Source organism: Oryzias latipes, chromosome 6, assembly GCF_053564925.1.
Source record: "Oryzias latipes strain Hd-rR chromosome 6, Olatipes_Hd-rR_3.1".
NCBI classification, from domain to species: domain Eukaryota; kingdom Metazoa; phylum Chordata; class Actinopteri; order Beloniformes; family Adrianichthyidae; genus Oryzias; species Oryzias latipes.
This window is the reverse complement of record NC_136242.1, coordinates 14,341,795-14,364,714: the sequence shown is the minus strand read 5'-3', so window position 1 is coordinate 14,364,714 and position 22,920 is coordinate 14,341,795. Positions and strand designations below refer to the sequence as shown.

At 43.2% G+C, this 22,920-nt stretch overlaps 1 long non-coding RNA gene and 2 other non-coding genes across 4 annotated transcripts in view; all 3 read right to left on the bottom strand.

Annotated features, from left to right (window-relative positions):
* Nucleotides 1-11,615: 11,615 nt before the first annotated feature.
* Nucleotides 11,616-22,920, bottom strand: part of LOC144992547 (uncharacterized) — a 43,293-nt gene continuing 31,988 nt past the window's right edge. The window contains exons 3-4 of one of the 2 annotated variants that reach the window (XR_013656582.1): nt 11,872-18,187; nt 11,616-11,757 (exon numbers count right to left, since the gene is read on the bottom strand). This is a non-coding gene — a long non-coding RNA (uncharacterized LOC144992547). Of the gene's footprint in view, nt 11,758-11,871; nt 18,188-22,920 lie in introns of those variants that run through there. The other variant, XR_013656581.1, reaches the window with a different exon arrangement.
* mirlet7b-1 (microRNA let-7b-1) lies at nt 17,015-17,105 on the bottom strand. Its single transcript, NR_107095.1, has one exon. It is a non-coding gene; the product is annotated as a microRNA let-7b-1 (primary transcript).
* Nucleotides 17,469-17,567, bottom strand: mirlet7a-1 (microRNA let-7a-1). The gene has a single exon (NR_107094.1). It is a non-coding gene; the product is annotated as a microRNA let-7a-1 (primary transcript).

Genomic DNA, 22,920 nt, shown 5'->3' with positions numbered 1-22,920 from the left:
GTCCAGACACACCTATGATTTCAGCGAATGGGAAGAGCGCAGCCGTTTCCCTGGAGGAGGACGCCCCCTAACCACAGAGAGAGCCTCTTCCTCCGAGGATGCTGGACGAAGAGGGCTCCAAAAATGACACACCATAGAAAGAACGTTCCTTTTTTTTTCCATATCACGTGTTTTGCCTGAAAACTCCAACAAATAATTACAAATGTCTGTTGTCTAAAAAAACACACTGATGTAGACATATTTTTTTTACTTTTTTTTTGTTTAAAATATTATAACAAAATATCTAAAACCGTAAAATTCAATCTAATCATATATTCTGGACAGAATTATTGTTTGGACGACATAAAATTTGGGAATACATTTTTATTTGTTTATTTATTCTTTTAAAACTGATAAAACAAAACAAAAAAATCCTCATAAACAGAAGTAAAATAGACTGAGGAACTCCTTTGTCCCCCGTGCCATCAAACTCTTTAACCACCACTTAGGAGGGGGGAGGGGGACAGAAAGGGAAAGGGAAAGGGCCTGAATGGCTTTCTTTTAAATGCTGCTTTGCAGATATTTAAACTGTTATTTTTAATGTTTTTACTGTTCTACTTCTCTGATTACTATACTGCTCTTCATATATGTATGTCAACCAGTGCTGTACGCGATGCAGATGTCAATTTCCATGCGGGAACCTACCGAATGGATAAATAAAGTTGTCTATCTATCTATCTATCTATCTATCTATCTATCTATCTATCTATCTATCTATCTATCTATCTATCTATCTATCTATCTATCTATCTCTCTCTCTCTCTCTCTCTCTCTCTCTCTCTCTCTCTCTCTCTCTCTCTCTCTCTCTCTCTCTCTCTCTCTCTCTCTCTCTCTCTCTCTCTCTCTCTCTCTCTCTATCTATCTATCTATCTATCAATCTAAAATGATTTGTGACAGTAACCAAAGTTTGAAAAGGGCTTCGAAAGAAGTTTAACAACTTTGCAAGTCCAAGCCTCCTATTTTTCAAATCTTTTTTTTCTTTTCAGAGGTTTTAATTTAACCCTGAATAACCATTCGTATCAAACTTGATACATGCATTTCTGTTATCCTTATCTTATTAGTATGATCAAAACATTCCTTATTATATATAATTTGGTCTATGTTTTTGGCCCTGTCGTTCATCATCATTCCACTAGGGGCAGTAGAAGGGATTTTTATGCTCATTTCAAAATGGCTGATTCCATGAAATCTCAAAAACACTTTTGGTGGGAAAAGTTAAGATGACTGTCAAAATATTTATTGTCGTTATTATTTTAAAAAGGCCTATACAGCCAGTTGTAGATGAAGAAATTCATTCATTTATTTTGCTTCCAAAAAGTATTTATACCATGCTTAGAAGATAAGTAGAGCCTATAGTAATTTGGTATGATCTTTGTAGTTCACTCTGGTAGATTTTAACCCAAAAAGGGTGCATTCAGACTGGAAAAATCATTTGGTCTGGATTGAGTTCTGAACCTTGTGTTTGGTCCATATTCAGACTGCTGTCAAGCAGACTTCCCTGTTTCGGACCAAATCCTGTAAACGAAACCACGTGACTAAAGATCTCTTCAGTCCTTGGCCAGGAATTACCAGGGCTTGGCAAAGCAACTACAGGCAGAAATTATGGAAGTCCTGCGCTTTGCAATCCTTGTTGGGATAGTTCACTGATTCAAACGTTTTATTTCGCTGACCAGTTTTGAATGCTTGTATCACCATCAGGTACAACACTTTTTACTCTCTTTGTTGGTACTGTGGAGGCATGCCTCAAGGTGGTTACAGGCAAGAAGAAGGCTAAGAAGGTGTTTTGATAAGTGTTTATGACATATGGATTGTTGTGAAAACAGTGAGAAGCAACGTGTGTCACGTTAAAAGTTGTTTTAATGAGCCTGCATTCATCAGATCACATTTGAGTGAGTTGCTGTGTCTCATCGTTGTGGTTTTATGGATTTATTTGAAGAGAATTCTGTTAAGGAACTACAAGGTGGCTTTCATGATGATCTCACAGCAGCGTCGGGTGCGTGTTGTATAATGACACACATGAAGGCATGTCAGAAGCGTTTTCAGAGTTTTCTGACCAGTAAACAGTTAGACCCTTTTATCTGTTTGATAACCTGACAATTGTTGCTTTACATTTGTCCGCGGCTCATATGTTGCTTCTTTCTTAATCTGTTTACATCACTTGATGACCGGTTACGGTGGTCGTTTTAGTTCAGCTGTTCCGCTCCGGGCTCGGACCCTTTTCAGATTGAGGAGTCTCAGAGCGAACCGAAGCTCAGTCCGATTGGAAACGAACCGAGACCACCTCCAAAGATGGGTCAGAAAACGGTCCCCCGTTTCCGGACCAGGATACGCTTGGGTGTATTCAGACAGAAAATTTGTTCTGGATTATTGGGAGAAACAAAGTGTGGTTCACTTTAAGCAAACCAAATGTGTCCAGTCTGATGAATATACCCTGAGTTTGTAAATTTCCTAAAATGTTGCTAAATCTGCACTTTTTTTATTCTTCTCCGAAAAAAAAAGTCATCAGTAGATTGATGACTTTGCTTAAGACCAGAATTTGCAACAAATGTATTAGTCAAACTGTTGCAATAGAAAGTTTTTTAATAAAGCAGCTCTGACTTCATGCCAGAACTCGTTGTCAGTCTACTGTCTGCTCTCTTGTTTGCTTACAAAACTGCTCATTCCAGCTCCCTGTCCCAAATCTTTGCCACATGTGGGATTTAGTCTACAACTTGGGTCAAAGCTCGAGAGTAAAATTGACACGTTGGCACACACTCTTTAAACCCATCAGTATATCTTGCTTTCAACACAAAGAGTGATAAAACTTTTATTCAAAACGTCTAAACTTAGTAAATAGTAATACTAAAATAAAACACAATTTCACCGATCTTGTTTCACCTTAATTTAACATTTCAGAATGTAAAATAAATCTGACAAACGATTAATAATTGAAAGAAAAGCAAGAAACAAATTGTCTATAAAATCAAATAAAAATATATTTGCAAAAGGTTTTGGAAGGACTAAGGTTATCTGGAGAAAAATCTCACCACATAAAGTTATCTAAAAGTCCTAAGAGATCATTGCACACAAAAAATAGTCCCATCAATATGATCAACACAGATATTGGAGTCCTTCGGGAACCCTCACATAACTTAACTCCCCCCTCTATCCACAGATGTGTCTTGAATTTCTTTGTACAAAACGAATGCTACACACAGATGGACCTATTGAAAAACAGAACATGCTAGCTTTTTTTAGCTAGTAAGTGGAGTCCTGTACTTCTGCTTGACCTTGCTGACAATGTGTAGTGGTCCATGGATGAAACAGCTGGACGACATTTCTCTGAAAACCAACATATCTCAGATGGATGTACTGTAAGGTCATGGGAATTTACTTGAAACGAATAGTTATTGGGTTTGTATGGCCATAAGGAAAACATTTACATATTTTTTGTTACATATGGTAAGGTTGAAAAGCTCTTGTTCTCTGCAATTAACAAAATCATTTCATATTTCAGTAAAATAAAATAAAAAGTTCCACTCTGTCATGACCATTGACTGTATGCTTTAAGAACTGGAGTGAGTGTGACATCACCCTCAGAAATGTCTTACTTCCAGTTCCAACTGTTCGCCAGTCAGGAGTGAGCTTGTTGAGAGGTCACACCTCCGCCACTTGAAAATGTTTGACATGAGACCACATACTTTTATTGAGGTATCTGATTGGTAATTTATGACTTGAATAACTTGCATGTCACTTTAAAATATCTAGAAAAAAATAGGACTATCAAGAACATGTTAAAAAAAAGGCAGTAGAGCAAGAATAGTTATTCTGACACATAGAATGATCGAGTTATAGCTGTTTATTTCTCAACAGAAGTCTATGGGATTTTATCTTCTTGGAACCAGCAGGTACTTCGATATTGTATGAGTTGTTTTTAAATCGTAGTGAGCGCTCCTGTCTGATAGACAATCTTCATTCCAAGCACGTGAAGCGGTTCGGGGCTGCTGCAAGCAGGTATGAACTCACCTGCGGAGCTTTTTATAGTTCAGACTTTGAACCTGATTGGAGAAATGCTGTCACTCCAACACCCAATGTTTATCACAACACTACTGTCTTTGGTGGTTTTTCTATAGTTGAACTAGTCAACCTAGCTTGGTTAGTGTTAGCATACAATTGTGCAACGTTTGTGTTTCCCTCCTAGTTGTGTTAGTTTAGCTACTTGCTAGTAATATGGCACTATAAGCATAATAATATTAAAATTTTATGCAAGCAAGTCTGACATAGTCTGATTGCTCTTCCATTAATTCTATGTGAACAAATGTTAAAAAAAATAGTGAATTAAAAGTTTTTTCTATAACAAATAATGACTTTTTCAAATCATTAGATTGTTTTTTTATGTATATATATTTTAAATATTATGTTGTTCTTGTGTGAAAGTTCATAAAAAAATAAATAATGTAACTAATTTAATTGCGATTTTGATTTAAGATTTTCAAAGTTTGGCATGTTTATTGAGAGCATGAAGAGTTTTGCTGGTATTTTACATTTATTTTGTGTCCGAACCCTTATTTTTTTGTTTTCAATGTGTTCTTGGTAATCTGGACCCCTTCTTATGTGTCCGCTTTGTTGATAGGGCCTGATCTGTGGCATGGCAACAGTTACAGAGCAGTCTGAAAAATGTTTTTTTTTTTTTTTTTTTTTTTTGTGGAAATATCTGAAATATAATCAAATACTCAGCTTTAGATGCAAGTTCAAAATGTGAGTACTGACATGGTGCCTCTGTCGGCCTCCTCCCCCTCTCCTCTCCGCTTGGCTGCTGATTCTCTACACCTGCGACCACTTACCTCATCACCTCATCCGCCTTCATAAGGAGCCACAGGATCATCAGTCTTCGCCAGTCCGTTGCCCCTGATGGTGCATAGTTGGTCGTCAAGTCAAGCTATTGTTCGTTTTCGCTACGTCAAGCCTGTGACTAAACCTGTCTCTCTCTCTACTCACCCTCAGGAATCCAGTTCCACGAGTGGTCGCTCGAATCAGTTCCCAGCCGCTCTCATCAGTCTGTCCTCTCCTGCGGTCCCACCACGAGCCTCTGCCTCATCAAGTGTCTCCACCGTCGTCAACATCGGCCTACAGAGAAATCCACCAGTGACGCCGCTAGCTTCTGTCTTTCAGTTCGGAACCGACATCTGGACCTGCTCACGTTCTGCTCTCTGCTCCTCGTATTAAAAACTCTTACCCGCCAACGCTCGCCTCCCGCTGTGTTTCTTCTGGGTTCCAGCATCTGGGTTAGAAAAGTGTTCTGTAGCCATGACAGAACGGACTGGCCTTAATCCCAACCCAGCTGACCCAGAAGGACTCAGATTAGCCGTTTCCCAACAAGGCATTATGCTGGGACGTCAAGCGGACGCTCTGTCGCAAATGGCGGCTGCCCAGCAGGATCTCTTTCATCGCCTAGATGGTATGACCCAGACCTTACATGAACTAACCAGCCAGTTTTCCCAGGTTTCGCCTGCCACAGTCCATACTCCTGTCGTCCCAGCTCCTTCCGCTTCCGGAGTGCCGTCCGCAACCGAAAACATCCGACTCCAACCGGAACCTTTCTTCGGGGAGGTGGAGGCCTGCGGAGGATTTTTGCTGCAGTGCCAGTTAATATGTCAACAAGCTCCCCGATTCTACCAGTCCGACCACAGTAAGATCACCCTTGTCATTAATTCTCTACGAAGTAAAGCTCTCCAGTGGGCCCAAGCTTATCTCTCTGCCAATCCTATCTCTCACCTGTCTTACGAGCGATTCCTCGGCGAATTCCGCCTGATATTCGACCAACCTCGTAAACAGGAAGAGGCAACCCGGCGGCTGCTCGCACTCAAACAGCGGAACCGTGCTGTTAGCGATCACGTAATCGATTTCCGCATTCTAGCGGTTGAAGCTGGCTGGCCCGATGTGGCTCTCAAAGGCGTTTTTTACCAGTCCTTGAACGAACAAATTAAAGACCACCTTTGTTCTCAACCGGAAGCACGATCCTTTGAGGAGTTAGTGTCCGCCGCTCTCCGGTCGGACGTTAGGATACGTGAGCGCCAAAAAGAACGAGGTCATCCGGCTCCACGTTCCCCGACTAAGTCTATCCACGCTCCACCGATCGATCCAGGCCTGTATGCTGTCCCCTCCAAGACTATGGAGGAACCCATGCAGATCGGCCACTCAAGGCTGTCAGAAGAGGAACGGCGCAAAAGACGCGAAGCTGGAGCCTGTTTTTACTGCGGGGCTAAAGGCCATCTAGTCTCGGGATGCCCAGTTCGTTTAAACTTCCCAGCCCCTCGCTAGACGACAGGCCGCGAGGGGAGTTATCTGCCACAGATTCTGGTAAAGAATTCATGTATTTACCTGTCAAGTTATGCCTCGATCGCCAAGTTCATGATCTCAGGGCCCTCGTAGATTCTGGGGCGGAACAGAGCTTAATTGATTTTCGTGTAGTTAACCACTTGTCTATCCCCACAGAGCCCCTAGAAAACCCCATTGAAGCCTCGGGCCTCGGGGGACAACACCTGTCCCGTATTACCCATCGCACCAAGCCCATTCTCCTCGTCACGTCAGGTAACCATAGGGAATCAGTTCAGTTTTACATCACCCAGTCCGCCCATACCCCCATTGTGTTAGGGTTCGCCTGGCTCAGATTACATAATCCCCAATTTAACTGGGCTCAGGGATCTGTCACTCAGTGGAGTCCTTATTGCCTTGCAAACTGTTTACTGTCCGCTGTTCCCCGTGTTCCCCCCATAGATACTGAGAGTCCCGCCTCAGTAGATCTGGCTTCCATTCCGTCTTGCTATCACGACTTAAAAGCAGTTTTCAGCAAATCTAAGGCTAGCGCTCTTCCCCCGCATAGACCTTACGATTGCGCCATTACTCTCCTTCCTGGCGCTCCTTTACCTAAGGGGCGGCTGTTCAACCTGTCCGGTCCCGAAAGGAGCGCCATGGAACAGTACATCCAGGAAGCGCTCTCGTTAGGTCACATACGACCCTCTTCCTCCCCTGTGGGGGCTGGTTTTTTCTTCGTGGCTAAGAAAGATAAGACACTCAGGCCTTGCATCGACTACCGCGAACTAAATCAGATCACCGTCAAAGATAAATATTCCTTGCCTTTAATCACGTCTGTTTTTGACTCTCTTCAACAAGCCCGTATCTTCACGAAATTAGACCTCCGCAATGCGTACCATCTGGTTCGTATCAAGGAAGGCGACGAATGGAAGACTGCATTTAAAACCCCCTTAGGGCACTATGAATATTTGGTCATGCCCTTTGGCCTCACCAACGCCCCTGCAGTCTTCCAGCGGTTGGTCAACGACATTCTCCGTGACTTCCTTAATCGCTTCGTCTTCGTCTACCTTGATGACATTCTCATCTATTCCCATGATCAGGCCCAGCATGAACATCACGTACGTCTCGTGCTTGAGAGACTTCTGGAAAACCAACTCTATGTAAAATTCGAGAAATGCGAATTTCATGTTCCAACCGTTCAGTTTCTCGGCTACGTCATCGAGGCAGGTCGCATCCGACCTGACCCCTCTAAGATAGAGGCCGTCGCCAACTGGGCACCTCCAGACACACGGAAAAAACTTCAGCAGTTCTTAGGCTTCGCCAACTTTTATAGGCGATTTATCAGGAATTACAGCAGCATCGCATCTCCTCTCACACGCCTTACTTCCACTACTCATCCCTTTGCCTGGTCTACTGAAGCCCAACAAGCCTTCGACAAACTGAAGGACCTTTTCGTATCCGCACCCATCCTCATCCAACCTGACCCATCTCGTCAATTCATTGTCGAGGTGGACGCTTCTGATACCGGTGTGGGTGCCGTCCTCTCCCAAAAAGAGGCCTCAACTGACAAATTAAAACCTTGTGCTTATTTTTCACGAAAACTATCACCAGCAGAAAGAAACTATGATGTCGGCAACCGGGAACTACTTGCCATCAAGCTGGCATTGGAGGAATGGCGTCACTGGTTGGAGGGAGCAGAACAGCCGTTCATCGTGTGGACAGACCACAAGAACCTGGCCTATCTCCGCTCAGCCAAACGACTCAACTCCAGGCAAGCTCGTTGGTGTCTTTTTTTTGACCGCTTCAATTTTGTAATCACCTACAGACCCGGATCCCGAAATATCAAGCCTGACGCCCTGTCCCGAAAGTACAGTCCATCAGAACGCGCCCCGGCCACCATCCTTCCTTCCACCTGCGTCATCGGAGCCCTCACGTGGGACATCGAGAACAAGGTACTCCAAGCCCTGAGAGACAATGATGACCACCCTCCTGTCCCCAGGGGTACCTTGTTCGTCCCAGCTAATCTTCGGTCCGAGGTCATCACCTGGGGGCATGCATCCCGCTTGGCTTGCCATGGGGGGGTTCACCGGACTCTTAACCTCATCCGCAAAAGGTTCCATTGGCCTGCCATGGAAAAGGACGTGCGAGATTATGTCGCAGCCTGCTCCACGTGCGCCCGATCGAAATCTTCATCCTCAGCTCCGGCAGGTCTGCTTCATCCACTCTCCACTCCCGATCGACCCTGGTCCCATCTGGCCATGGATTTCGTCACAGGTCTTCCCCCGTCACACGGTAACACTACCGTCCTCACTGTTATTGATCGTTTTTCGAAAATGGCTCACTTCATTCCCCTTCCTCAACTCCCCACGGCCACTGTGACTGCTGACCTGATGGTCAACCATGTTTTTCGCCACCATGGCATCCCTATGGACATTGTCTCCGACCGCGGCCCCCAATTCACGTCACAAGTGTGGAAGGCCTTCTGCTCGGCCTTGGGGGCCACGGTCAGTCTCTCGTCAGGCTATCATCCCCAGTCGAACGGTCAAGCGGAGAGAGCGAACCAGGAGCTGGAGGCGGCTCTTCGCTGTCTGGCGGCACAGAATGAAAAGGACTGGTCCACCTTCCTGGTATGGATAGAGTACGCCCATAACACTCATCCTTCATCTGCCACCGGGATCTCTCCTTTTGAGGCCGCCCTAGGGTACTCACCACCTCTGTTTCCATCCCAGGAGTTGGATCTGGCAGTGCCTTCCGTCCAACATCACCTCCAGCGTTGTCAACGCGTCTGGACTCAGACGAAGGCCGCTCTCCTCCGCACCAAGGAGAGCAACTGCCGGATCGCCAACCGTCGCAGGGTGGTGGGACCCGACTATCAACCAGGTCAGAGGGTTTGGCTCTCTACTCGCAATATCCCCATTCAGGCATCTTCCAAGAAACTGGCTCCCCGGTTCATCGGTCCGTACGTCATAGACAAACTCATCAACCCTACCTGTGTCCGTCTTCGTTTGCCCAAAGCCCTGAAGGTCCACCCGTCGTTTCACATCTCCCAGATCAAGCCAGTCCAGGACAGTCCTCTGTGCCCGCCGTCCACTTCCCCACCGCCCGCCCGGGTCATCGACGGCGCTCCGGCCTATGACGTCAGCCGGATTTTGGACGTCCGTCGGAGGGGTCGTGGATTCCAGTTCCTGGTCGACTGGGTGGGCTACGGTCCGGAGGAGCGCTCATGGGTTCCCCGCTCGTTTATTTTGGACCCCTCTCTCATTGAGGATTTCTACCGTGCCCACCCTGATCGCCGCCCTTGACCGCCTGGAGGCGGTCGTGGAGGGGGGGGTACTGACATGGTGCCTCTGTCGGCCTCCTCCCCCTCTCCTCTCCGCTTGGCTGCTGATTCTCTACACCTGCGACCACTTACCTCATCACCTCATCCGCCTTCATAAGGAGCCACAGGATCATCAGTCTTCGCCAGTCCGTTGCCCCTGATGGTGCATAGTTGGTCGTCAAGTCAAGCTATTGTTCGTTTTCGCTACGTCAAGCCTGTGACTAAACCTGTCTCTCTCTCTACTCACCCTCAGGAATCCAGTTCCACGAGTGGTCGCTCGAATCAGTTCCCAGCCGCTCTCATCAGTCTGTCCTCTCCTGCGGTCCCACCACGAGCCTCTGCCTCATCAAGTGTCTCCACCGTCGTCAACATCGGCCTACAGAGAAATCCACCAGTGACGCCGCTAGCTTCTGTCTTTCAGTTCGGAACCGACATCTGGACCTGCTCACGTTCTGCTCTCTGCTCCTCGTATTAAAAACTCTTACCCGCCAACGCTCGCCTCCCGCTGTGTTTCTTCTGGGTTCCAGCATCTGGGTTCGAAAAGTGTTCTGTAGCCATGACAAGTACGGTACTAAATAGGACAGAAAAGCTCTTTTAAATAGTAACCAGTACTTGAAGCTGATTTAAATAGGATTACTTTTTTATATTTCCTTAAGTACTTTAAGCCCACCAGTCCTTTTAGTTGTAATTGAATACTTTTTGGCAATGTAACAGTACTTTTATAATCTAATCTAATTTCTAATCTAATCTAATAATCTAATTATAATCTAGTGTAATATAATATAGTATAATATAGTATAATTTAATATAATATAATATAATATAATATAATATAATATAATATAAAATAGCCCTACACAATATATTGCAAATGTATAGTTATCGCGATATCAAGCTGTGCAATACGCATATTGCAAAAGTTGGCGAAAATTGAGATAAATGGTAATCTTAAATGTGCTAAAACAATCTTATGGCAGCTTGAAATATTTAATGAATCTATTAAATCCATTTATGCATTTGACCAATCAGATGGAGCCCTTTGATGTTAGATGTTCCCCTCCTATGTAGAGGAGGTTCATTTGAAGTCTAATTTAAGTTTTGTTGACTTTTATTGAAATTAAACTGTTTGAAATAGAAATTATGTTTTTAGTTGTTTTGCTATTTGTTCATTTATCGCAAGTTATATCGTCATCGTACGGAGCCCGTGTCCTGACATTAAGATATAAAAATATATCTTGTTCCCACAGATTAATATCTTGTTCCCACAGGTTATTATGTCGTTCGCACGAAATACTATTCCGTTCCCACAATATATTATTCCGTTCCCACAAGATACTATTGCGTTCCCTCAAAATACTATTCCGTTCCCTCGAAATGATTAACTCGTGCGAACGCAATAATTATGTCGTTCGAACGCAATAATAAATCCGTTCGAACGCAATAATTATTCACGTCATAAGTCATACACGCGGATATGCTCTCTGTACGCCGGCAAAACTAAGCCGCTTTCAGCGGTAACTTCCGTGTCTCTGTGACCCATATTCGTTCAAAAAAGGAACATGAAAAACAAAAATGATCACTTTAATACCGTCTCAATGAATATAAGAAAAATATCAAAAGATTTATGATAACTAGGCTGCTTTGTCATACGATAGCTCCTGATAGGCTACTACTAGCTCCGCCGCAGAGCTCTTTGATGTATGCCGGCATTTGGGCAACTGGCTGGTCTGTTGTCAGACAGCTGATATTGTAGTTTAGGGTCGAATAGGAATAATAATATTCAGGACTTGTCTTTTATTAACTTTAGCAGTCAGTTGCTTTACATTCGAAGGCTATTAGGCTACATGCTAACTGACTAGCCGATCATTGATCCTGTTATTAATTTACGTCATAGATTTAAAGCAGATACCTCCACATTTCTGTCTGTGTGTCTCATTACATTGCATTGAAGACACACAGGATGTTTAGAGAACAGATTTATTTATTTCAAAAAGCACAAAGCATCCATCGTTTTCACGTTCATTCACATGATGATGATGATGATCTGTGGTACGCCCTCAGTCATCTTGCTGCAAAAGCCGCTTCCTGCCGCTACTTCCGTGTCTCTGTGAGCATTCAATAGGGGTAAAAATAAAAGCAAGAATGGTCGATCTGTTATTGTCTCGATGAAAATCTGAAAAATATCATATTAAGCTGGCTGCATCGCCGACAGCACTTACCTTTAGCTTGTAGCATAACAACAATAGCAGTACGTCACGTTTCCCAGAATGCTTTCCTGCCAATCATTGGCCAATCACCGTGTCCCTGTGACCAAGGTCTAACAACAAGACCAATGGTTGGCCGCAAAATGGAGTTACTCTCAAGGTGAATGTTTGTCTCCTTTAGTCTAGACTACAAAGTGTGACATAAAACACAGCTGGGACTTTGATTCCAAGAGTCTGTTCATTTATTTATTATTCATCCCAGTAATGGGGGTTACATTTGTCTTGCGTTTGATTAAATCAATCAAAATTTGCTTTAAGTTGTCTGCCGCTTGTACTTATTGCTTTCCTTAAGTAGGAGGGGGAAATTGGGAAAAAATCGGAAATCGAATTAAAAAAATTTAAATCAGAGATTTTATTTTTAGGACATATCACCTAGCCCTACTCTATGGCCAGGGTGAATGCCACTGGGGAGATGGTGCAGCCAGCCATGATTCCCACTCCCAGGTGTTGCCACGCTGTAGTGTACTCTGCCGTTGTCACACACAGCTGGATGTCCTGGAAGTAGGCCTTTGCCAGGGTTGTAAGAGCTGGTGGGACTCCAAATAATCAAAGGCTGTTGACAAGAACTTGTGGGGGGACCGAGCCAAATGCGTTTTCAAGGTCCAGGAAAACCACATGGAGATCTGTTCTTTCTTTCTTGGCAAGCTGAATCTGATGCCAGATGACACTAGAATGTCCTACACATCCTGAGAAGCCTGGGATCCCTGCTTTTTGAATTAATGTGTCAATCAAGATGTTTCTGTGCAGGTAGCTTGTTAGCCCATGAGTCACCACACCGAAGAAGATTTTTCCCTCAACATTTAAGAGACTGATCTGGCGGAACTGGCCGGGTTCTGAGGAGTCCTTCTCCTTGGGGATGAGGATCTCTCCGGCTCTCCGCCAGGATGTTGGAATCTCCTTCTTTGTCCACACAACTTTCATAAGTTTCCAGAGGAATTGCAGGACGCTGGATATCTTTTTGTAGAGCCTATATGGAACTCCATTGGGGCCTGGAGCTGATGCGGCCCTTGCCCTACGCACAATTTTGACCGCTTCACTCCACCTAGGTGGACTTGTGTCAAGCTGGTATTCTGGTGTGCTCACTGGTAGCATGTCAGGTGGGACTGAAACCTCTTCCTGGTGTCGGTCATCCGTGCAGGTAGGTTTTTTAAAGATATAAAACCCTTCAGTCTTTATTGTGTCACAGGTAAAAAAGTAAAAGAACTGGCTGTGTTTGGGAAGAGGTCCGTGTCCACAGAACGAGTGATTTTTATTTGTCTAAGGAGGAAAATATCGGATTTTCCCGGACAAACACATGGTGCCTTCATGGCAACGTCTATTTTTTGCATGTTCAATGTTGTTTTAACAAGAATCTCTGTTTGCAGAGTTCAAAGGTTTAGTGAGTTGGCATTTAAAGTTCAAGTTCTCGTCGCAATTGAGACTGCCAAATAGCCTCTCTGAAAACGGTACGTGTGCGACTGGGACCTGGAAAAGTTCAGCGTTCTTTTTTAGAACCGGAGTTAAAAATGATAAAATGTCATTTATTTCTGTTTAAGTAACTTAAACAGTAATTTCATGCTTTGTTAAAATGAGTTAAAAATGGCTATGAAAGGTTCACAACTAAATCATGCAATGCTGTTAGTACTTACCTAATTATTCTGATGCTTTTTTATTGCCTCAGCTTACAAGTAGGTCTGTTTGTTACTAGTTTTGGAGAGACGGATAAAGACAGTCTGCTGCAAAATTTGGGCAGCAGTGTCTCATCTAGGTCTTAGTCCGATAAGTATACTTTTCTTGTTAAAAAGGAAATGTAGCCAAATGAGCAGCAATTCAAACCAAAGATTAAACATCACGACTCATCAACTGAAGTGATGCCTTCTAATGTCAATCTAAATTTAGTTAAAAACCCACTCTGATGGAAATCATGTTTTTGGTGTTTTTAATATCCTCTTGTGGTGGTTTTCTGATGATGGAAGACATAGGTTGGGGTTGTGTGGGGCTGTAAGCTAGTGGAACTGCGTATGAACACAGGGATAATGGAAAATGAGCACAGGTTTACTCCCTGCCAACAGTCCCGCCCACAATTCAGGCAAATTTCTGATGAACTCCTGCCGCTCTGCAGAAACTATGTCCTAGAGAAAAAAAACAAAAACAAACTATGTCCTAGAGAACGGCACAGGTTTTTATTTTTTTAACCTAAAAACGCCGTAATCATAATTAAAAAACCAGTGGGAGCACTTTTTCAATAGATCAAAAGATGATCGGAGTGGGACTACAAAGTGAAACGAGTGAATGCACATTTGGGCTGTAACAAGCACAAATTTGGGTAATAAAGTAACATTACACAGCACATATGGCTCTTTTTCACCGCAACCCTTAGACAGCTGATGGCCCAGTTTAATTTGGGCATGGCCGATGCTTTTTGTCTGGACAGCAGCTGCGTTTTCCATTCAAGGGCTTTTCTGAGAGCTTTCCCACATCTACTGTAGATAATGTCAGGACAATTGCCCCATTTGCTTACAACACGTCAGCCCCTTAAACTGAGCCTCTTTCTAATAAAACAATCCAGGAAGCGGCAAGAGCAGCACAGTAGAACCCACTGAACCCTGGTTCTGTGCCTCAGTTTCACTTACTTAAGATTCAGTGATAAAACAGAAATCAAATACGACCATGTCATTGCAGGTTTGAGATAAAGTGGTGGGTTGTAGAATTTTCTATCTCTAATAGGAACATCCTTTGATTAGCCTCTGTCTCACACTTTTCTCTACATTTCATGTTGTAAATTTCCACATTATAAGAGATTCAGTGACAGAACTTGCAAAGGTTGGCCGTTATGCTAACCTTTGCAAGTTCTGTCACTGAATCTCCAATAGTGACAGAACTTGCAAAGTGGGCCAACAGTGGAGATTTGGCTGCAGGCGAATATCTGCTGCCACCTGCTGCTCAGAATGCAACGGTGCCTAGAAATCCCAGAACTTGGGTGTTTTCAGCTCTCCATATCTGACATAGGAAACCACCTAATATTTTGACATTAAAACACCTACATATACAGGTATTTGGTGCATAAATTCTTCATAAAAGTGACCAAAATTTGGGGGATTTTCTTAATCCAGCTTCCAAAAGGACCAAGTATTCAAATGGAAATTCTGCTTTAACCCATAAGAACCCATAGTGACATCAGTATAACATCAGAAATGTGTTCAGTGGTCCTCTTGGTTTTGTGGTATGCCCCACGTGATTTTCATTTAAGGAAAAAATGGATGGGTTCTTATGTGATCAAAGACCAATGGGAGAGCTACAACAAGAAAAGCAATGTTTTCTTCTTGTTTATACTCAAATTGAAATCGAGACCTGTCTTTTGTTTTCTTATAAGTGACTTAATATTTTTCAAAATCTATGTGTGGCTGAATCCTGAATTTATTTTTTTGGGGTAAAATAATACACTGATGGAGCAGTAAAAAATTTCATCATCTCAGGCTGAAATGAGTGACAAAATCCTGTGATGGACTTATGATGTTTAGGGAGTATCCCCCACTTCCTGTCAAGGGTTACGAAATATAAATCTCATGTTTCCAATAGGTGGCGCTTTTGTCCACCAGACAATTGAGAAATGCAATCTACAGGTTTTTTTTTCTTTTTTTTGGTGACTTAGAATAGTTTACCTGAATAATAATTTTTTTGGTCTGTTACTTTGTTTTATTTGTGATACAGTTATATTTTCAAAATCTTTAATGTGTGATGATAACAAGGATTTTAAAAGTGATTCAGTACCTATTCAAGTACCCACTCAGAAACGCCTCCACCTCTTTTATAAAGCTATGAAAACGCAATGCCACTCGAATAATTTCCCCCCACATTTTTAGAGACCTGAGGATGAACAAAAGCCTGAAATGGTGATTTGTTCATTCTAGGTCTCATCTCAACCGTTTTTTTTTAAATAGATAATTATAAATTAGAAAAAAAAAATCATACTTGGGTGGGTGTTTGAGCCTTTCACGCTTCTCTGAGATGTGGCAGGCAGCAGGGGATGATGGAGGAGGCTGGCCTTTACAGATGCAACCCCAGAGACAGGATGCACACAGAGCCTTTGTTCCACCAGGCTTGGTATTCAGCTCTCTTTTCACCATGACAGAGTCTGAGGCTCAAATCGATTCAATATGGTGGCTAGTGGGTGACAGCTACACAGTGGGTGCAGCCCACTTACAAATACATCCCAACATTGGTTTAGACACAGAGCAGTGTCAAACTTCATCTCGCATTACATTGTCCCAGCTCCATGCTCTGCTGAGCTGCACCTCCTGCTGAATCTGAGTCATTAGGTGAAAGTGTAACTGGCACAGGGCGTCCTTTAATGGTCGCAGGCTGAAGCAAAGCCATTTCATGCATAAATGTATGTAGGAAAATCGTATTAATAAGTGTTTATCCGTGGCACAGAGTTCACAATGTGACTGCTGAGTGGAAGTGGAGAGGCGCGTGAGGACTCTCGCTCTCAGCTTGACCTTGATATGAGATACGGGGCTGCAGTCACAGACAGTGAAGCAGGTCTGATACCCAGGTTGGCCTAACACCATCTGGCACTCACCTCGTTATCTGTCTGCTGGAGTGTTTATTTATGTAAGCCACTGGCAAGAGGGAGATGAAATACTGCAGCCATCATCTGTCGTCGTATGAATCATGTGCTAGAGCCCAAAAGGTGAGACTGTGCCACACTCCTTTTTCCATCTGCTCTCCTCTTTTCTCTTTTTTTTTTTGCATATCTTGGCCAATTCTTCAACTGGATTCAAGTACTCAAGTCATTATTTCCCCTTTAGAAAAGGTTATGAAGGATGGAGACTTAAATTAATTAGCACTTGTGGAGTCTCCTGTTGGTTTACCTGAGGTTAACGCCAGAATAAAAGCACCAAACATCGTTCATTTTCTTATTTTATTTTCATAGCAGAATAGCAGAATAGCAGAATATCCAGATTAAAAGCAAAGAAAATTTTAAAAATGTTACCTGCTGGGAAACATTTCTTTCCAGGACAAAATGGGTCACACAGAGCAGTTTCTGCTGTTGTTTTGGAGATTTTCATGATGCCAATGGCCCATCCACATGTCTGTATGGTGTAGTATTGCTGCCCTTCAGGGAAGGCAGTAGGTTGTATAGTTATCTCCTGATTGGGCAAAATAACTACCCTGAAACCACACAACCTACTACCTCACCCCGTACGAACATCAGAAACATGGTACGATCCGCACTCTCAGACTTTTAGTGGAGGTTTTTCTAGGCAGTTAAACCAAAGACCAGACATTTTGAAAGCCCTTTTTTTCTGAAAGTAGGTCTTTAATTGGACAGTCATGTGTTATCATAGCAGGAAAGAGACAAAATACTGTAAATAGGTGAGGAAGGGTAGAAGAAGGAAAGAGCCGGCAGACTTTTAACAGAAAATTGTTAAAAACAAGTCAAATTAGGTCTGAAAAATCACCTGAAACACATACAAACCCTGGGGTTCAAACATTTGAGGTGTGTCCGGCCAAGCAAGCACGTCCCAGTGTTGATCCATAGCTCCAGGAAAGGCAAATGACGACATTACAGCCACTTTAGGAAAGACAGTAAGTTGTATAGTTATCTGACAGGAAGGGCATGACCCCTAAAACTATACAACCTACTACCTCACCCCAAAGGACAGTCTTTTAAAACAGAAGCCCTTTACGTCCTTGTTCGTGTTCGTGATCCACTTTGAGACACCCCAGCAAAGCAAAACGGCAGTTGAGACTCACAAAAAACACAAAGGCACATGCCACCCTCCTTTGGGTTGCCTCACTCCCACCAAAGGAGGCCGTGTGTTCAGAACACGATGTGACGACTGGGTCTCTGAGTTCATGGCACGAGCTCGAGAGGAATTCAAATGACCCATCTAGGCACCCATGCTCCAAGCAGATTTTGCATGACCGAGGAATTTTCATATTCAAATGTGATCCACAAGTAATTTCTAATCTGCAGTTAAATGGAAAACAACAACATTTACCTTTTTTGTTCTCTAATTATCACGACAGTAAACAGAATATGGCACTTGGACTTATGATTATGAATCACACCAATAAACACATCCCGTTTCAGTGTTTTCTGTGATTTTGAGATATGAGCAATAAGGTTGGGTCAGCTTTCATCTGGGCTTTCATGTGAGGAGCAGAAGCCTACAGCTGCTCTCTCTGCTAATGCTCCTCACCTGCTCTGCAACACGCAGCAAATAGTTGTGTGTGGGTGCTTCCTCTCCATCAAAGGATCATCTGCTCGTCAGGAAGGCTTCATCTACAAACACACAAAAACACACAACACGTTACTTATTCATTAAAAGAAATATACAAAAATATGAGCACAATTGCTCTTATTGCTCAGATGTTAAACCCTTAGCAAAAAGTAGCCTTTAAAAGTACTACAAGTATACTTGGTCTATACAAAAAATTGAGGCAGTATACAGTGGGGCAAAACGTATTTAGTCAGCCGCCAATTGTGCAACTTTTCCCTCTTAAAATGATGAGAGGCCTGTAATTTTCATCACAGGTATACCTCAACTATAAGAGAAAATCATATTGTCTGATTTTTAAAGAATTTAGTTGTTAATTATGGAGGAAAAAAAGTGTTTGTTCAATAAAAAAAGTTCAACTCAATACTTTGTTCCATACCCTTTGTTGGCAATGACAGCAGTCAAACATATTCTGTAAGTCTTTTTGGCCCATTCCTCCATGCAGATCTCCTCTAGAGCAGTGATGTTTTGGGGTTGTCGCTGGGCAACACAGAATTTCAACTCCCTCCAACAATTTTCTATGGGGTTGAAATCTGGAGACTGGCTAAGCCACTCCTGGACTTTGAAATGCTTCTTACAAAACCAATCCTTCTTTACTCGTGCGTTTGTCTTTGGGACCGTTGTCATGCTGAAAGACCCAGCCACGTTTCATCTTCAATGCCCTTGATGATGGAAGGAGGTCCTCACTCAAAATCTGACAAGGCATGGCCCCATTAATCCTTTCCTTTACGCGGATCAGTTGTCATGGTCCCTTTGCTGAAAAACAGCCCGAAATCATGATGTTTCCACCCCCATGCTTTACAGTAGATGTGGTGTTCTTTGGATGCAACTCAACATTCTTTCTCCAAAAGTTCTATTTTGGTTTCATCTGACCATGGGACATTCTCCCAATCCTCTTCTGGATCATCCAAATGCTCTCTAGCAAACTTTAGACGGGCCTTCACATGTACTGGCTTTAGCAGGGGGACACGTCTGGCACTGCAGGATTTGAGTCCTTGGCAGCGTCATGTGTTACTTATGGTAGCCCTTGTTACTTTGGTCCCAGCTCTTTGCAGGTCATAGGTCACTAGGTCCCCCCGTGTAGTTCTGGGATTTTTGCTCACTGTCCTTGCGAACATTTTGACCCCATTTGGTGAGATCTTTCGGGAAGCCCCAGATGGACGGAGATTATCAGTGGTCTTGTATGTCTTCCATTTCCTAATATTTCCTCCCATAGTTGATTTCTTCACGCCAAGCTGCTTACCTATTGCAGATTCAGTCTTCCCAGCCTGGTGCAGGTCAACAATTTGGTTTCTGGTGCCCTTAGACAGCTCTATGGTCTTGGCCATGGTTGAGTTTGGAGTGTGACAGTTTGATGTTGTGGACATGTGTCATTTAAATAGAAAACCAGTTCAAACAGGTGCCATTAATACATGTCACAAGGGGAGGACAGAGGATTCTCTTACAGAAAAAGTTACAGGTCTGTGAGAGCCAGACATCTTGCTTCTTTGTAGGTGACCAAATACGTTTTTACCACCATAATTTACAAATAAATTCTTTATAAAATGATTTTTTTTCATTCATTTTGTCTTTTATAGCTGAGGTATAACTGGGAATAAAATAACAGACCTCTCTCATGTTATGTGGGATAAGTTGCACAACTGGTGGCTGACTAAATGCTTTTTTGCCCCACTTCACTTGAAGTTTACTTTTTATATACTATCTATATATTGTAGACTTAATATTTATAATATATAGATATACAATCTACAGTATATATTGTAAACTTAAAATATTCCACTTAGTCTCAAGAAGTATTCAGTTGTGTGCTTCCTACACTCCACATACACGGTCTATAGCAGATATCACCAAATAGCAGGTCCATATCTGAGCCACTCGATGTGCGGACATGTGTGTAACTGGAACAAATGGCGCGGCACAACAACTAAACAAGTTATAATGACAGTTACCATCATTTACGGCCTACAGTATCGACCATACGAGCAGGTAAACGAAAGGAGCTAAACGTGCTATGGTTGCTCAGCAACTATAAAATCTTTTAACGTGGTTCTTACTCGATGTTGGATCTCCAAAAAATATAGCAGTGTTTGGGATATTAAAAGTTCATCTCAAAATGTAGCAGTACCAGTAATCTTGAAAAAAAAAAAAAAAGAAGAGTGGACATGGCATGCTCCAAGGGGACGAGAGTCAATTATTGACAAAATATTTATGTTTGTTGTAATACACGCCTGAAGTTCTCCCTGTTTGCTATTATAAATATGAACACAAAAAATATTACTGCAATGATCCCAAAATACACCTCTAATATGGAAGACCTCTAATATGGAAGATATTTTTGTAACTGGACCCATTACATTTTTAATTAGCTACCCCTAGTCTGTAGCATACTAACATAGTTTAGTGGCTGGATGGCTCAGTTGGCTGGGTGTAGACTGGTGTGTGGAAAACCAAGGTGCGATGAGATTGATCGAGTGAGGGTCTTTCGCGCTACTGCCTAACTATGTAGACACAAGGGGGCCCGAGTCTGGGACTCCCTACGCTGGTCGCCAGCCCGGATAAAATACAGGGTTGTGTCAGGAAGGGCTTCATATGTAAAAATCTCTGCCAAGTCACCTGTGCAAATCAGTGAAAGCTGATTCGCTGTGGTGACCCCTGACGGGATGTGCCGAAAGGTGAACAACAACCCCTGGTCTATAGTATACTTGTTTAGTTAGACATATTCAACCCCCCCTAAGTCTGGGTTTCAAATTTAAAAATTGCTTTTTTGTGGGGGTCTTTTTGACTAATTCATATAGGTGTCTGCTTCGATATTTAAATCAAAGCTCATTGTAGGGTCCTTCAAAAGGCCCAGTGGCATGAGATCCTGGCTTCATAAGGAAGGGTCGAGGCAATCTGTCCTCTCAATGTGCTGACTGGATGCACTTCAGTGTAATCCAGTATATGGCTTTGGGGTCCAGACCAACTGAGCACACATCCAGGAATGCTCCTGCTTTCAAGTGAAGCCAGCTGCTATCACCCTGCGACACACACTCTTACAGGAAGACACGCGCATACACACACCTATTGCCTTGTGCATACATGTTTGGGTTTTTATACAGTCTTGCAATGCAATCTAAAAACACCTCCTTTCTAAAAGGTGGTGCAGTTTAAAGTTCAGCCTGCCTACAAGTGTGCAAGCTCAGCACACATTCCTTCACTTGAAAGCAGGGTGTCTGAAACTGATATGCCACTTCAGTCTCACACCTCCATTAGCTGTTTAGAGGGCTGTGGTGTAAAGTCCAGCTTTCTGCACCTCATCTTGCCTTGATATCTCACAAATGGACACAATGTGACACACACAAATTCATGCGAGTCTAAAATACATGTTCAACCCTCCAGGGCAAAACACGATCCTCGCTTCCATCATCTCGTTTTTAATCTCGGCCAAAAGCAAACGATCCTTAAAAAGTTGCATTCAATTACACTTGAGTCTTAAGTGCTACAGCATTCATCAGTCGATACTGAAGCACAGATTGACTGCAGTGATAGTCAGGTGGGGTGCTGTATCCTTGTAACCTGAGCTTTGGCTCTCTAGTGGTCTGTGGTCAGTCAGTGGAGTGGGTGATTCAGCCAGAAGAAGCTTTAATTCCATCTGCAGCCTCAATTCTTTGATCCGGCGCATTTTAACCATCCATCATGTTATAATTTAAACGGCTTTGACTGAATCATTTGTTGCTGCACATGAATTGGAGGGTTGTGGGTTAGAATACATTTGATTCTGATTCAATCTTCATGCTGCAAACCAAGTCTACAAGGACCAGTGTCTTTAGTTAGAACACCCAAAAGCTTTTAATGTTTATACTACTCTGAAAAACATTTTTTCAGCGCAACTGTCTAGATTTTTTAACATCCATTTCTATTAGAATGAGAATTTAGAGGGACACAGTTGTGACAGAGAGCAAAACTCTAGCTGACATGCTATCTTTTAGTTTCATTTTGTTTGATTCCTAAAACTTTTAATCATTTTAAGCATCTTTTCCCATTTGTATAATGGCCTGTGCATTGCATTCATTGAATCATGGTTACATTCTGCACGTCAACAAACTTCAAAGTAATCTTTTCTTGCATAGTAGAAAAATGTAAAACTGTGATGGTACTCGACATTGTTGAAAAATTCAGGTCACACTTAATCTTAATTTGAACCCAAATTTAAGACTTAATCTGCAGCTTTTGCCATCTGTTTGTTTGCTTTTTTTGAAGTGCACAACCAAGTGTGACCTTCAAACTATTAGGGACTTCTAACTGGCCGATCTGTAAGGGTGCCTCAAGAAAAGAGGCGTCTGGGTGCAGAGAAGAGGAATCCAGGAATCCAGACAGGCATGGAGGGGCATTTATAAAGAGACGCATGGCTACTGTGCAACAAGACCCCCCCCCCCCCCCCCCATCGCCCCCCAACACCCATCTATTTATACCAGGGCCAAGGGGCAGTCAGCAAGAGGCCGAGGGGGGGGGGGGGGGGGGGGCATGAACGGGGGAAGAAGAGAGGCTGCGTGGGCAGGTCCTGTTACACATGCCAGGGGGAATGGCTGGGGCAAGCTGCAGGGGGATTCTGCTCAAAGTCAGACAGGCTGACCCCGCCGTCACCTCTGCATGAGGCAGATATTAGGCGTGCAAACCATGTGCGAATGCTCGGGCAGTTAAAGAACGCAAAATTTATGGGTGCGTGTTTGAGTCTGTGTGGTGCTTCACCCCGGCGGTA